Here is a 5008-nt window from a genome sequence, read left to right on the forward strand (position 1 = left end):
GTATATTGTGTTCTACACCAGTTTATTAGTATCACAATGCGTAAGTGAAATCTAACACACACACACACACACACACACACACACACACACACACACACACACACACACATGCATGTATGTCTTGTTGAGAATATACTTGTGTATTATGGCAACAGTATACAGCATTTCACAAGTAAATTTTCAGAGATATTCACTTATAATGAAAAAAATATGCATGTAATCTGTTTCACACCGTATAGAAAAAGTAAATATATCGAAAGGTAACTCAATATGAAAGCAATGAATTTTACATAAACGTAATATAGAAATCTAAAATTCAAGTGAAATTTAATTTCTACTTTTATATTGAACAAAAAGAGAAACACATACAAACATTCACACAAAACAACTTTCCAATTTGTAATTTGTTTTTATCCTAAAATATATTTTAGCAACGTAATATATTTAATATTTTTCTAGCAACAATTGTATAAAGCCTATTTTTGCATGTATCTCCTGTATGTAACACGTTCTTATATTAACATAGAAAAATATTTCTTCCCTGATCGAAAGATATCTTCAGACTTTATTTCTATAAAGCCTCACATGAATTATATTATCGCGTACACGTTGAAATATAAATTGTAATGAAAACATAGAAATGAGTATATTGAAAAAGCATTATCTCATAAGAAATTGAAAAGGGCTAAATGTAGGATCAATAAAGGATATTATGATTCGAGCAAACACCGATAATAGCGTTCTTTAATTCGTCAAGCGTCCTCAATACATGCCTTTTTATGTTTATGTTATATGAAGAGTGGAATATCTAACGATTCAGAGAGGGTATTTCTTCGGAATAATGTTGAAAGGAAAAAAAAACATAAGAGTTTTATATCCCTTACAACTGCAAAGCTGTCTAATGAGAAACTCAGACTAAATCAGCTGAAGACGTAGTCAGGCAGGAGTTGCGGAGCGAAACATGGTAATAAATATAACTATAACTTCAAGGGTAGAAATATTGACTGAAAATTGTGCAGGTTATTCCTAAACTGGTTTATATAAGCGAATCTGCCTAAACTGTAAAAAGGTGCAGCAAAACGTTAAGCTACTGAAAGTACTTCATGAGCAACAGAAATGTTGATATTTTCGTCCATTCAGCAATTACATTTATAATCCTTTCGATGATATTACGAATAAAGAATTCTGTACGTGACTAAGTATTATTAGATATATAACCAATACTTTAACTGTTATGGAGAAACTATTATAGACTAACTCTTTCTTGATTTGTAATTATTTAATTGAGTCCGTGAAGTTGTAAAAGAAAAAGAAAATTGCTGAATAGAAATTGAAATTTGAAGAAAAAAAATGCATGTGAAGAGAGATAAATAAATGTACTACAAATACTGGAAGGAAACAGCTTCTTCCACAGTTAATCTAATAAACAACATAACATGATTTGTTCATGTAATTTTACACGTAGTGTTCAAACAAAAACCATTAGATATATTTTGAATATATTCGGTAATATTGACTCTACATAGCGTTTAAATGTATCTGTTGCAGTTACAGAGGAATAGCTTTAAGCAAATATTTCAGTATATTCGTGATAAAGATATTGAATTATGTACAAACAGCAGATACATATTAACTTGTTTAATTGCTGATCATTCACAATGATATACATAAACTTGGTATGTTTCCAAGCAATTGTAGTATAACATATATAAATATATATGATGTAATAGGGAATATAGTATTTATTTGGTAGCGTTCCCATTTTACGATTGAAATATGGAATCTTTGGGATTAAACATGACAGGTGCATTGTCGCATGATAACAGTTCAAACAAGTGTAATTAATTAATTTTCATAATTATTCAAGCCATATCATTACCCATGGGAGATACGAGGCAGCATATGTAATTATTATTTTCAAGTACATATACAAAGCGTAGATAACGCACACGCCCCAATACAAATGCAACAATGTCATAAACACTTATGTCTGCGTATATTTGCATTTATTCCTCCACAAATATTGAAACATTTTGACTCACAAAAAATTATGGAAAAAGTGTTTTGTTTGGAGTTACTTATGATGAAGATGAACGTGATAACCACGTGGGTGTTACGATGATGATGATATGTTTGCTTCGATGAGGATATGTATTAGGTTGTCAAGAAAGTTCTCGCACATATCTCGGCTCAAACAAAACTTTATTAATCGAAATAAACACCATCAGAATCAACACACTTTTGCTAACGCGAAACAAGTTTATTTATGCCACTAGCGTAAAAATCCTACGTTTGGTGGCGATGAAATCGTTAAAGGCGTGTTTAGCATCGTCTTAGTTTTTGAAGCATTTCTAACGCAAAATGTTGTCGAGATGCTTCAAAAAGTGGTAGTCGGTAGGCGAGAGGTCTGGTGAGTATGGCAAATGAGGTAGAATTTCGTAGCCCAATTTGTTCAACTTCTGCAGTCTCAATTGTGCAACGTGCGGCCGAGCGTTGCCGTGGAGAAGAATTAGTCCTTTTCAATTGACGAATGCTGGCTTTTGTTGTCGGAGTTTCTTATGCATTTCATCCATTTGCTAACAGTACTTCTCCGCTGTAATGGTTTCACCTCGATCCAAAAAGCTGTGATGGATGAGACCGGCCACAGACCACCAAACAGTCACCATGACCTTTTGGTGCAACTTTGGTTTCGGGAAGTGCCGTGGAGCTTCGTCGGCCTCCAACCACTGAGCTGAGTGTGGCCTGTTATCGTAAAGAATCCATTTTTCATCGCAAGTCACAGAGCTAAAAAATCTGTTTTATGGATTTTCGATCCGGCTTTCGCTGCCTTGCTGCGTTTGCCTACAATGAGGAGTTTTTGATGCAACACCGATACTGATGAAATTCCTTCACTCGATATAACTTTTTATGGCACCTAGTATATCTATTGATTCATTTGGTTCATGGTCCTGAATGAGCTGGGACTCTGTTGTGCCTTTTTAAGTCGTGGAAATGCAGGGCTGCTTCGTCTTGAGGTCGTATCTGTAGACACGACTCTCGTCACCGTTGATCATCCTCGACTTAAAGAAGAGATCATCAGCTGCAGGCTGACGGAAATCTAGACAGGCTTCGACTGGATATTTATTCTGTCTAGTTGCCAAAAATGGAGGACGATCTTTTCAGAGAGACGCCACATAATCAATTCAAATTATCTATACGAACTTATACGACAGACCAACGACATCAGAAATGTCCATTGATGTCCACCAACGATCATCATGCACACGCTGATGAATTTTCTCCACATTTCCAAGCATGATGTTCGTGGTAGGTTTTCCAGATCGCTCATTGTCATCTAGGGGAGTTCTTCCACATTTCAAGGGACTGTGCTGCTCGAAACATTGCGTACGAGCCATTGCCGCATTGTTGTAAGCTTACCGAAACACGCTAAATGTATGTGTAGACTTCCCAAGTGTAAAGCAAAAGTTCACGTAAGATCTTTGGTCCACCTTCTTGTCGGTGACCATATCGCAAACTACAAAATATGTGCGATCACAATATACACAAATTTCACAACTTGCTAATTAAACACAGCAATGCCACTTGGTACATTGCTGCATAAATGTCACCGCTAGGTCTCACTGTGCATGCAACTGTGTGCTGCCATCTGTTGGCGCACTACAGAACAACTCCGGAAAACTTCCGGAAATAAAAGAAAACTGCAAACTCCTAACACGAAATGAATTGTGCAATACATTTACATTTTGTCTGCTTAATCTTGAATCTTGTGGTGTGGAAAAGACAACGGAAAGCTTTAAATGTTCATTGCAGCACTACAAACGTTTTCTTTTTTATTTAAGATAAAAGGAGTGAATTAAATTTGGAGATTGGACCACTGAATTACAGGAAATGATATCTCTCTACGTTCTTAAATTATTTTGTCTACCTCTGCAATATTTTATTGCGTTGGTACGTAATTATTGCGGCTTTTTTTTAACAAATTTTATGCAACAAAAACATGTAACAAAAACATCTTTAAATGATTATTACATAGCATATTCACCATCTACTTCCATTACTACTTCCCTGTTGCTTGGTAGACGGTCAGACCGTAATTTACGGAAGTTTTTGTTAAATAATGTTATTGTCTTTGTTGAATAAAATTTGTTGAACGAAAAGCCGCAATAATTATGCACCAACCCAATACTATTGATGTTCATAAGGAAATGTGATTCAATAAACAGAGACATAATCAATTGAATCATCTTTATTTAGACATTTGTTTCATTTGTGATAGAGAGGACGTTTCAGGCAACATTATCAGAGGGCGTAAAGTAATATTGTTAGCATCAAATGGGTCCTATTGAGTATGTAACGTGATAAGATTAATTATTGTGCTATTAATTTAGAGAAATATATTAAATATTAAAACAATGAAGAACAGAAAGAAAAAGAAGCATTAGTTATAGAACAAACATTAAATTTGGGTCAACGACTTTACACACAACACCACTGAGGGGTGGTGCTGTGCGTAAAGTCGTTGACCCAAATTTAAATATAGATATATCTGTGTGCAATTGTGTGTATGTGTGTGCGTCCATGTGTGTGTGTGCGTCTTTCAACGTCTTGCTAGCCTGGACGAGGCTCACGTTGTTACGAAATACAATAATATGTATTTTAGTACACGATTTCAAATCAGGAATGTGGTAAGCAAATGCATAAAAGGAAATATGTATTTTTGAATTACATTCAGTGTGTTTTCTGAGAAAACACACTGGGAAAACACACTGGGTAAACACACTGGGAAATCACGTTTGTTTTTGAGAAACTTTATCACTTTTAAATCGAAAAGAAAACCTGAAGCGTTTTGCTAAATGTTTTTGATCAGGAAGAAGCAACATACGCTGTTGTCAGATATTTGTCAGATATTTGTGAGATATACGCGATCATTATTTACTTTTAGAGCTTCATTTATATTTGTCTTATAGACATTAGCTTTTAAACATGTTATCCATCTACAAATACACAG

Source organism: Octopus bimaculoides, chromosome 15 (genome assembly GCF_001194135.2).
Source record: "Octopus bimaculoides isolate UCB-OBI-ISO-001 chromosome 15, ASM119413v2, whole genome shotgun sequence".
Taxonomy (NCBI): Eukaryota; Metazoa; Mollusca; class Cephalopoda; order Octopoda; family Octopodidae; genus Octopus; species Octopus bimaculoides.